The sequence below is a fragment of the Acomys minous genome (genome assembly GCF_964271855.1).
Source record: "Acomys minous genome assembly, chromosome: 3".
In the NCBI taxonomy this organism is placed as follows: Eukaryota; Metazoa; Chordata; class Mammalia; order Rodentia; family Muridae; genus Acomys; species Acomys minous.
In genome coordinates this window covers 124,384,720-124,397,260 of record NC_140485.1, presented here as the reverse complement: position 1 = coordinate 124,397,260, position 12,541 = coordinate 124,384,720, and the positions used below count along the sequence as shown (strand labels likewise).

Sequence of the window (12,541 nt, the reverse complement as noted above, 5' to 3'; positions counted from 1 at the left end):
CATATTAGGACAATTGTATGATAATTGGCTGCTTATATCTGCTTATTTCACTTAGCATAATGTCTTCATAATTCATCTGTGTTAAAACTTCTATGAGATTCTTATACCCTATAAAAGTTCTATTAGATGTAAATTTTGGAAGTTTTATATCTATATCTATATATATGTTATGAATGAACACAGAAATCTCTCATCCTATTGCTCATTGACATTTGTTAGCATTAAATATTTGAGCAAAAACAAAAGCATTATGAGGGTGATTATTACAGTACCACAGTACCAGGTAAATGAGAAAGCAAAGTAGCTGTCTACAGAACTAGCAGCAACATCTTATTCCTAATGAAAGCCTCTGTTTTGCAGTCAATTTAAATATGCCGCAGAATGAACAATTATGTTCTAAAGGTCCACAGTGTGTGAGGATACAAGAAGGGGGAGCCTGTCATTAAATTCATAACTAAAGCTTTGGTTTCAAACTACAAAATATCATTAATCTTTGAGCAAAGTAAGAACAATCTTCCTGCCATTCTCATGTGGGAAGCACACATGGTCTCAGAAACAATTTTTTTTAACATGGAAAACTGCTAGTGGATTTGGACATGGGCAGCTATGTCTATAAACCAAGATGATTCAACCAATGAAATAGTTTTTAAAATGAGTGTCATTAAAACAGTTTCTTTTACTATGAAATTAAACTGTGCCTATGCTGACTTTGTTAATTAAATTATGCTGTATTAACAAACTTTGCTGTCAATTTCTCATCAGTGCCTGAAAATATGGCCAGCATCAAAGAAACTATCATTTGTACTGAAAATCGAACTTGTTTTATTTTGTTAGTATCATGAAATTTAGTAAAGTTGATTATAAAAATCAAACACCCTTTCCAGCTCATGGAATTGAACTCTTTCCATATTTTCTCTTTTTTATCTGGTCACTGACTTAAGTGAAAACTGTTGCCAGGATTAATAAAGTTTACATCTGTGGCCGTGCGGCAGTGTTTTATGGTTTCCCTAAGTGACCGTGAATCGCGGATCTTACTTTCCCAGATCAGTTACACTCGATAAATTTTACTCTTACAATGAAAGCCCAAGCCATTGCTGAGTGAGAACAGACTCCAGGTGGGCTCAGGGGGACTATTCAACTGCTGGTAGGCAGTGTGGGAGTCGTCTTCTCACACTGATGCAAAGCCATATTGCATAAGGACTAAATTTGTTCTTCGAATATGCTTGAAATGGTTACAGTCTCTTTACGGAGCCGTTTTCTTTCTAGTGGATGATTGTGAAAATGAACAATTTTTTTTTATTGTGCTCTGTTTTTTGTTTGTTTGTTTAACTTTTAGAGCTAGACTTATAAATAAATTGGGGGTTTTGATTTTTAGTTATTAGCAAGTTAAACTTTTCTGAGTTATAAAGTACACAGAACACATTAAGAGGTATTTGGTGATTTTTTTTCTAAAGTAGAAGAATAGTCTGAGTGAAATACTTGTTTTGTATGTGTGTTCATATTTAAAGATGTCATTTCCTCACTCAGCACCGCCTTTTCTTGTAAGTGGAGTGCGCATGCTTCAGGACTGTCCAGTCAGCCCCAAGCTCGGTGTTCCAAGCAGTAACAGATTAGTCTCACGGTTGGAGGCTTATTACTTATTACCATACTCGTTCTATTTATTTATCTTTATTTACATTTATTTATTTACTAATGAACTTCTGAACAGCTTTCTGAAAGTTTGCTTTTTAGCTGTAATTGAAAGGGGTGATCTACATAAAGCAGCTGCTAATTATGTAGTCTGGCACAGATACGTGTAAAGGAAGCTATGGTGATTATTATTGGTAATAAATGTATTAGAATTAATTTTCATCATGTTCTTTTATCTTTAAAACAGTCACCAGTCGGTACCTGTCATTAAATGAGTTAATTAATTCCAGTGGTGTGTGTGTATATGTATTTCTTCCTCTTAATTTCTTCCTTAAAATGTGAACTTAATTCCTTTTTGATTTTACAATTGAAGGGCTGAAAAAAACGCTTCATACTGATGACAGTATGGAATCACTTATAATGTTGAATTATAATAGAGGTGCTGAGTATAAGGGTACTCTCGGGCACTGCAAGAGAGAATGCAGAGGTGTCAGGCGCAGCTTTGAGTTCTTCGAAGTAAGTAATGAGCCTCAACTTTGAGATCAATATGTTACTGTTTTCAACAACCAGCTTAGGGTCGACTGGACAGCCCTGAAGCATGCGCGTTTCAGTTACAAGAAAAGGTAGTGCTGAATGAGGAAATGTAAAAACATGTCATCTATGCCCAAAACAACCCAAAAGCCTAGCAGAGGGTGGAAGAAGTCTCACAACCTGACAGTGCTGCAACTTTCAAATGTCACGAGACTAAAGAAAGACATATTTAAAAAAAAAAAAAAAAAAAAAAGAAAGACATATTTGCATATGTACACATCAAATAAAACATATGTAATTAAAAATTTAAACGCTATCAACATATCAGATATCCTATAGGAAAAAAGTATATAAAATCATATATAAGTCAATACAAAATGATATAATGATTTTAAATGTATTTATACCTATAACAAAGATCCTACAAATTAACAGAATTAAAAGGAGAAATAGTAACATTTGAAGCCATCCAAGATATTCATACCCCTCTTTGTATTTGATAGAGAAAATAGTTTCATGAATAGTGTGGAGGGCTAGAACACCACGGATTAGGTGACACATACTAAAGATGCTACAGAATCTCATCATGAACTATCTTTTCAAACCTGTGTGGAGAGCACACTTACAGAGCTGAGATGACAGCACTGTTGTTAAAAACATAAAATACTGAACTCATGCAAAAATGTGTTCCCCAACAAACAGAACAACTTAGATTAAATTTGAAACAGAAACGTATCTGGAAATTGCCCAAGTATTTGGAAGTTAAACAACATGGTTTTAAGTAACTCATTAGTCAGAAAAGAAAGCAAAAATAATTTCAAAATATTTTGAGACGTTTGATAATGAACATATTTTATATTAAAATTTGTGTAATGAAATTAAGTAGTTCACGAGAAACTTATAGTATTCAATACTTATTTTAAAAGAGAAGAAGATCAATAATTGATTGTGTGGGCTTCTAGTTTAGGGCATAAAACAACACTAAAATTAATGTTTATTTAAACAGTACAAAAGAAACAAAAATGTAAACATGAATGAAGACATCAGAAAGGAATATAATAGAAGACCTTCCACTTTCAGAGTTAAGGTGCACAATTTTTAAAAACAACCACCAAAAATAAAAACAAAAACAAAGCAACAGTAAAACAAAAACAAAAACAAAGCAATGCAAAAACCACCAGCAACAAAGTCCTGGTGTGGGGCACACATGTCTTTAATCTCTGGATGTGGGAAGCAAGGCAGGTGGCTATCTATGAGTCCTAAGCCAGCCCAATCTATATGGTGAGACCCTGTCCCAAAGAAAACAACAACAACAACAACAACAACAACAACAAATAAAATAAAATAAAACAACAATAAAACCAAAGGAGGAAGGGGGGGAAAAAGAAAGCAAAAGTGATTTCTGAAGAAACAAGAAATCTGAATCGCTAACAGTAACTAAACCTAATGAAACCATAAGTAAAATGCTTTATACAAGAAAAATGATTGTTTTCTGTGGCATGATTGGTACGTTGACTTAAACTTTTTTTTTTTTAAATGTTAATCCTACAGAAATTCTACTTGAAGATTAAGGGAAGGAGATCATTTCCCAACTGACTTTATGGAGCTAATTCACCAGGGACACTTATCAGCATGAGAGTTACCACAAACGGTAATCCTCATAAGCACAGTCGCAAGTGTGTTAACAATTCATGAGCTAATTAACTGCAACATACTGCTGAGAACGTAAGGGAAAGACTTGAGATGGACTAGGAAGGTCAGGAAGCTGGGAAAGGCCTGCATCTTGGAAGGCAGACCTGTGAGATCTCTTTTCTGCTTCAACTCGCTGCTGTGTATTTCCATCAAGTTCCTGAATCTAAATGAATGTTTGGGGCTCCATCTAAGTCAAATTGAGGGAACGAGAAATCTAAGGCGGAAGTAGGAGATAAACCGTTCCTCAGATTTGGAGCTAGATGAACCAAGTGTGATGCTGAAGACATTGCAGGCATTCTTTTCTTAAAGGGGACTGGAAAGGCATTTATTGTATTCTTTCTTTCTTTCTTTCTTTCTTTCTTTCTTTCTTTCTTTCTTTCTTTCTTTCTTTTTTTTGTATTGCAGAGTAGTGAGCCTAGAGCCCTTTACTGGGCATGACATTCTTAGCACCCTCTAGAAGGTTCCTTAAGGAAGTTTTTTTTCCCCCTTCACTAATCTTAGCTTTAGATAATCTCTTTCTATTTGAGGGTGTGTGTGTGTGTGTGTGTGTGTGTGTGTGTGTGTGTGTGTGTGTGTGTGTGTGTGTTTGCACTGGAGATTAACCAAATCCTGGCATCAACAAAGAATCCCTGGCTGGCAGTGAAAGTGAAGATAAAGACCTTCCCTAGGCAAACATGATTCTTACTGTTATTATTCAAACTACACGTAGGCTGTTCTCAGGATGTTTGTTTAGACGAGGCTGCTATCTGCCTTACTGCATGCATTTTCTACAGCCAAAGGCAGTTCATATGTGCGCTGAGGTTGTATCATTTGTTTTCAGGACAGACTGCCTTTGTTCTCTTGCCTACCCTCCTTTGTCAAGAGTCCAGTGCTGTATTATAAGTGGCTCCCTCCCCTTGAGAAATCCTCCTTAGGAATTAGTCGAAAATAAAAATATCAGATTAAAAGTTATAAAACGAAAGCCTAAAAGTTTGTTTTTAAAAGTTGCCACAAGCAAGCAGGCATGTGAAACTGCTATGATGCTAACACAGTCTTACTAGGGTGGAGAGGATACAGGCATTCCCTCAGCTACTGACCCGGCCACGCTAGAAGACTTCAGGGAAAAGGTGCCACTAGGCTGGCTCTTTTTTTCTTTTTAATTTTTCTTTCTTTCTTTCTTTCTTTCTTTCTTTCTTTCTTTCTTTCTTTCTTTCTTTTAGATTACAATATAACCACATTATTTTTCTCCTCCTCTTCTCTCCCTCCAAATCCCATCATGTACCCCTCTTTTCCTCTCTTTCAAATTCCCGGCCCCCTTTTTTTCATTAATTAAACCCATCTAAACAGCGTTCTCCCCTGTGCTGGTGATTTTGTGTCAGATTTGACATAAGCGGAGAGGAGGGAACTCCAATTGAGAAAATGCCTTCACAAGACAGGCGGATAGGCAAGCCTATGAGGCATTTTCTTAACTAGTGATCGATGAGGGAGTGCCCAGGCCCTTCTACGTGGGGCTATCCCTGGGCTGATGGTAGTGGGTTCTATAAGGAAGCAGTCCAAGCAAGCCCTGGGGAGCAAGCCAATAAGTTAGCATCCCTCCATGGCTTCTGCCTCAGGCCCTGTCCCCAGGTTCCCGCCCTGTTTCAGTTCTTTCAATGATGGACTATGATGTGGAAGTGTAAACCAAACAAATCCTTTCCACCCCAGTTTGCTGCTGGCCTGGCCATAGTGTTTAGTCCCAGCAATAGTTGCCTAGGACACACCATTTTTCCTCTCGGTTTTCTGCTCAGTCTGAAGTACCTTCCTCAACTCCTCAGGAGCACGCTTCTTCCTGTGTTTCTCTTCCCTCCTCCCATTAAAAGATGTTGCCAACTAAAAACTTGAGGGAAGTGTTAGAATGATTAGAGTTGTCTTCCTCCTTGGGTATTTGTGGCAAAAGGCACAGAAAAAAAAATCAGTAAGTATCTAGGACTAGAGTTCTGGGAAATTAGAACAGTCATAACGGAGAGTATTGGAAGGTTCCTTCGCGGCATCTGGGAAGCCAGTCTTCTTGTGGATGTGACTTGATCCCTAACCTGTGGCTGCATTCAAACAGTACAAATCAGAAAACACAAGGTCGCTGGGGTGTGACCTTTCAGGGGATTGCCTTCAAAAATATCAAAAGGCATCTCATATGTGCAACATAACGACATCAGGAGAGAGTTGGAGAGAACGTTAAGAGGGTGCGGATTTTGATAGACTGGAGACAGGTGATCATGAGGAAATTCTACTGAAAGAATAATCTTATTTGTGATCTCCAAGGCATTTAGGTGGGTGAATTGCAGCCACTTGATGCCTGAGTCGTTGAGAACCATAAGGACTATAGACTGGAAACCCTACAGCGCATGTCATTGCCAAGACATGATGAAGTTCCTCCTTGACAGCAGCAAAACATACCTGCCAGACAGCTCTCCTAGGACTTCCCCAGCCCACCCGTACCCCCATTCTCTTAGGATTGCCAGAGATACATGTTTCAGCACATGGGTCTCATTTCTACCTCAACACACCTTCCTCACAAAAGGGAGAAATGTAGTGTTATGCACTGCCATTAGCCTACTTCTAGGTTTCCGGGCAACCTTTGACATCATCACCTGCCGCTGCCAGGTGTGCATCAGATGCGCTTCAGTTGAGCATCAGCGCCAGATATAAAGGACCTGCTGTCACTGCACTCTCTCTCCTCCTTGGTTTCTCTCCCCCTCTCTGTGTCTGGGTCTCCCCTCCCCTCTTCTCTTTCTCCAGCTCTCCTGGTTGCTTTCCCACTGTCTCTCTGCCTCTGTCTCTCTCTGCCTTCATGGCTCACTCGGACTTTGACTTCTCTCCCTTTCTCTCCACTTTCATAAATAAACCTCTCTGTACCAGATTTGTTGCATGGCATCATTCTTTATACATTACAACATCTACCTTTCCTTGTTTACAGAAAACTTAACTCTGTGTACACCTGGCCCTTGTGTAGCACTTGCTTCTCTGCCTTCACGGAAATGCCTATGCATAATGGCCAATTAATAAATGCAAAACTACCCCGATTTCCTCCCCAGAAGGTAGGAGTCTTCATCAGAAATGCTGACTGAAACATGTATTTTGCATGGAAAATAAGGAACTGGTGGGTGGTTAGGAACAATGCAGTGGTTAAAATAGAAACCAGAGCAACTTGAAAAAAAAAAAAAACTTTGTGGAAAACACAGCGTGCCTGTCTAAAGACAAAATTGTGAAAAGACTTGTGTCAGGCAGTGAGCTTCAATATAGAAAAGAACGCCATTTAATGGAGCTGCAAAACAGCATTCAAGTTTGGTTGGACTACGAATCACATCAACAGAAGGCGAATGAAGAAAGGCTAAAAGACCACTGAGCTCAGTCGTAACAGAAGATTCCTGAAGGAAGTAGAATAACAGACACGGCTTAAAAATAAGCACAAAGATCTGGTACAAAATACTTGTACTGGAAAACGGAAACGCCACGACCCACATTCACACTTTAGGTTTCTGGAACTGGTTTCTAATAAGAGTCTGAACTGTGACTCTCTTGCCTCTGAGGTTCCTTAGCCATAGACGCTGCTGAGCTAGCTGCCTGGAGCACATAGGAAGTTTTACCCCTGGGGGGAAGGGGACTCGTAGTGGTCCCTAAGTTTATGAAGCAGGACACAAAGTGCAAGCAATTACCATTCTATTGCCACTGTGACCTCTGCCCAATGAGCACTCTAAAGTATTGAAGACGTATTCAAGCTTGATAACACAATATGGAGATTGTGATACCCAGCGTGATGGTGGGGGAAGGTGGGTTTGTGAGTGATTTGGTCACTGACAGGAGTCCTTGCAAGTGAGTCAGGTCTCAGGGAGTTCCTATGTTCCACAAAGACAATCTTAGCTCCCTCCAGGCTGGCCTATAAAAGGATTTCTGGCTGTTAGATAAAAGCCAGCATTCCTCAGGAACCTGTGAAACCGGTTTCCATCCAAAGGAGCGCCAGCTCCAACACCTTGCCTGCCTGTCTGCTGCCATATTTCCTGCTTTGAGGACTAACCCTTTGAAACTATTAGGTTCCCCCCCCCCCCATAAACTATTTCTTCTGTAAGTTGTCTTGGCCATAGTGTCTTATCACAGCCAAAGAAGAGTAAGTAAGATAGCCTCCATCTTCCATTGGCGCCATTTTGACAGAGCCAAAAGCAAGCAGCCTTCCATCGGTGTGTCAAGAGGTAAGTAGAAAGCTAAAGCCACTGAGTCAGATTTCTTTGCCGGGATTTTGAGTCTTTAGCTTAGAGTCAAACAGGATAGCTGGAATTCACACCCTTTAGTTCTGACGGGTCACTGAGGAAGTCCTTGGAGGCATTTGTTGCCACTGAAATCCCCAGAGTTAGCAACTTCTTGAATTTTCTTACCCCAGTTCCTGTGCTTCCTCTTCAGCTCTATGACCTACTTCAACAGCAATTTATAATAAATTCATTTTCACCATAAAAATCCAGAATCTGTTTACATTGCTTATAACATAAAAATCATAATGAAATCAGCATTTTAAAAAGTGAAATGTGTATTATGCATAATGTATACATAAATATGTATATGTGAGTGCATAATGACTATATACACACATATGTATGGAATGAATACATACATGTATATATATATCCTCTTCTTGGCTCTCTCTACATCTCCTCCCATACATATCTGTGTCATATATATGACATATATTTATGTATATACATGGAGAGAGAGACAGAACAGACAGAAAGACAGACACAGAGAGAGAATAAATGGAAGTCTAGATGAAAAAGAAGCTATCAATTTATGGGAGGTCCTTTGACTTTCCTTGGTGTCTTATTAAGTAAAATATAAAAAAAAAGAACTATATATTTCTAGCTTCAATATTTTCTCTCTGTTAGACCATTAGTTCATTTTGTTATGCCATTAAAGGTGGACCTGGGTGTACAGTAGTAGAAAGTAGCCCTTGTTCACATGGGCTATGTGGATACCTCTTATTTCGTCTTCCTTTCTAGTGAATTCTGTTGTCTTGATTTATTCTCTCCACTCAGGATTATAAACATGTATTTATGTATGGAAGGAACTACAATATTTTTTATATAAGGTTTAATTAACAAATGTTAAAGATTAGACAAAAAGTAAGTGATTAGATACGATGACCTACAAAATTAAAGGCAAACTGATATGAAAAGCCAAGGTCTTGACTTTATTTTTTTTTTTAAAGATTTTTTTGGGGAGGACATATACATTTTTATGATTACGTATTTTTAAAAACTACATACTGCAAGAAGAACCACAAAACAATCAGGAATTATATAAATGTTGTATTCAGAGTGTTTTGGCTAATTGTATTTGGCAACCTTGCAGAAAACATCTTTCCTATCTTAGTGAGTCTAAAATTCTGAAAGAAAATCAATATCTATCATATCTCATCTCTGTGAACTTAAAACATCTATTTAGACCTAAAAGTATCTTAACCCCTAAACAACTAAACTTAATTATAAGACTAAACTATCTAGTCTTCATCCCCATTAGAGACTTGAGAAGGAATAAAACTTACTTACCTGTGTGAATCAGAAGTACAGGTTAGCAGCTTCCAAAATGAAAAAAAAAAAAATGACAGAGACAGAGACAGAGTTTGGCCATTGACTCTGCCAGCATCCAAGCTTGTCCATTTTTAGGTGGAATTCTGTCTGTGGTGGAAACACATGTATTTCTACTCTAATATAAAGTATTGAACTTATACAACTCAATTACAATACTAAGTTTACTTCCAATACCTTGTAAATGCTATTGCAGGCTGTTTAGGATAATTAAGTAATACAAGCTAATTGTTAGTTGATCAAATCATGGTCATGTCAATTACTAGTCCATTTTTATGACAAGAATATACATCCTAGGTCTTGACTTTAAAACTAAACAAATAGATTCTCTCTCTCTCTCTCTCTCTCTCTCTCTCTCTCTCTCTCTCTCTCTCTCTGTGTGTGTGTGTGTGTGTGTGTGTGTAGTGTATGCATGTGTACATGAGTATGTGAAGTTATGCTATCTTATTCAGGCTTTGCTGTGGTTTTAGTTTTTTTTCTTTATTTTTAGTTATGTACCTATGCATGTCTGTGTATGGGTATGTATATGTGAGTGCAGGCACCCTAAAGGCCAGAGTCATTGGTACCCCTCAAACTGGAGTTACAGCAGCTGTGAACTATCTGACAGATGGATGTCCCATGGAAGAACAGTACACACTATTAACCATTGAGCCATCTCTCAACCCCCATCAACGTATTTATTATGATGATGCTTATTGTTTTTAGATAAGGCTGCTCACTGAATCTGGTGCTTAAGGTTTAGGTTAGTCTATACAACCATAATGTTTCTGGGGCCTACCTGTCTCTACTCACTGAGTTTAGGGATTGAAGACTCAGTTTCTCTTGTAGGTTCTGCGGTCTCACAATCAGTCCCCATGTTTGCACTGCAAGCAATTTACTCACTGGTGGATAGCCACCTCCCTCATCCACCTAGTAATTTCCTATCTCCATACTTTATCATCCAAAACTGTAAACATATTTGCTTTGAGAACATTATTAGCTTTGTTTTTGAAGAATGAGTCTTGCAGTCTCAAAATAATTTTAATTGAATTGGAGTAAAAAAAATCCCAGCAGGTTTGTCCAAAAGATGGCTGTAAGCCATGTATACCCCAGGCTATGACCATGGCCCAACACAGGGTCATAATTACTTAAAACACAGTTTTATTTCTGTATCAAGAATCACAGGATTCTTGAGCCTGGACTTTACTCTACTGAAAATATAAATTAAAAATATTAAAAATAAAAAACAACCCCCCAAAAATGTTATGTTCACACCTGTGCCTACAGCATAAGTTAAGTGTGGTCGTTACTTGTGAGTTCAAGGTCAGCATGAGGTCCTTGATGATCAATCTAGTTAGAGAGCTTATTAGAAATGTGAAAAAATAAACAAATTAATAATAAACACTTTTACTTAAATTGATATTCATTACTGTTTTGTGTGTGTGTGTGTGTTTCTGTATGTCTGTGATGTGTATGAGGAGACACGCATGCACCACAGGATGGGTGCATGGCCAGAGTACATGTTAATGGAGTTAGTTTTCTCCTTTCCCCTTTGTGGGAGTTCAAGGGGGGTTCAAACTCATGTCATCAGATCTTTGAGACAAGTGTCTTTACCTACTAAGCAACTCATCAAGCCAATAATCAGTTTTGCTGAAACCCACTTACAGTGGGATCTTTGGCTTCATCTTTCCTTGTGTTTCTCCAGCTAACCTAGTAACATTCTGGGAATACAAGGAGACCAGATGGAGCATATTTTATGAGGTGCACTGGCAACCCTGCCACCTCCGGAGCTGAGTGGGAACATGCCTTTTAGAGTACAGAACACCAGGATCAGAAGTTTCCTAAAGGTGACCCCTTTGGCTTTGGAGGGCCAAAGAGTTGCAGAATTAGCTCTTTTCCACATCAGGGTAGCCTCTATATCTTTTCACTTCCTAAAAATCAATGAAGATTTTTACAAAGCTCCAGCCTCAGTTTCTAACCAAGAAAGGCATCTCTGGGGCCTAACTTGGAAATAGCATTGAATGTTCTTTTTAGAGGAAAGTACTTACAAGTCCACTCAAGCTTACTAAAATGCTTCGAAAAGAGGGGTGCAGCTTGCTTTAAAAATTGCCCAAAGTTCTATCCTGATTCAAATTGAGCTCTTTCCATATCTTACCCCTCAAAATGGAGTTATGTTTTTTGTTTGTTTGTTTTCAGAAATATACTTTAAATTTTTTTAACATTTACTTATTTTTTTTTTTTATAATTTTATGTGTGTATGTGTGTGCTTAGAATATGTGTATGCACCACATGTGGGCAGAAACCAAAAGAAAGCTTCTAGAACCGGAGTTACAGATGTTTGTGAGCCATTTGATATGGATGCTGGGAACTGAACCCAAGAACAGTGAGTGCTCTCAACCCCACAAGCCTCCTCTCCAACCCAGAAATATTGTAGCTAAGAGCTTTTGTTTTGGATGCGCTGGCTGTAGAAGAAAAGGATCAAACAAATTCACCATGGACTAGAGAGACTCAAGAGCTGTCATCACCACTGACAAATGTGCATTTTTGTGTTATTGTTTGGTATGGCTAAGATTAGAACACTACTGAGCCTATGCAGTTCTGTTACTTATGAAAAGGACGGGCTTTTCAGAGGAGAGACAACCACCCATAGGGAAACTGTGACCTTCCAAACAAGGGAGTAAGACTGACTAATATTTTTTAAATATCAGAGTGAGTACCCCTGACCACTAAAGTTAAATAACAAAGCTTTGGCCCAGGCATGCACTGTTTCAGCTAGATTCACCCGTGCTATAGTGATCCTTGTGCCCTAATTGCAGGCATGGTGCTTTACTCATTCATAACAGCTATCCTAATGAGTGGGTGTTCTTGTTATCTCCATGATATATTTGAAAATATTTACTCTATAATCACTTACTGGAGAGTGAGAAAGTCAGGTTTAAAAAAAAAAAGCATTATAGGCCAGCAAAATGATTCATTGGTAAAAGGTGCTTGATGCCATGCCTGAAGACCTGAGTCAGATTCCCCAGAACTCCATGGGTGAAATGAGGAGATGATTCACAACAGTTATCCCTCAGCCTTCACACCTTCACAATGACACATTGTAGTAGCTCACCATAAACAAG

The 12,541-nt window shown here is 38.4% G+C and overlaps 1 protein-coding gene across 2 annotated transcripts in view; it reads right to left on the bottom strand.

The window, feature by feature from the left end:
• The window catches only part of ADGRG6 (adhesion G protein-coupled receptor G6), a 186,971-nt gene that overhangs the window by 152,177 nt on the left and 22,253 nt on the right, over positions 1 to 12,541 (bottom strand). Inside the window, exon 1 of one of the 2 annotated variants that reach the window (XM_084776097.1) lies at positions 9,402 to 9,422. The exons of the other annotated variant lie outside the window; for it this stretch is intronic. The gene's annotated coding sequence lies outside the window, so the exon portion shown is untranslated. Of the gene's footprint in view, positions 1 to 9,401; positions 9,423 to 12,541 lie in introns of those variants that run through there. 2 annotated transcript variants of the gene reach the window in all.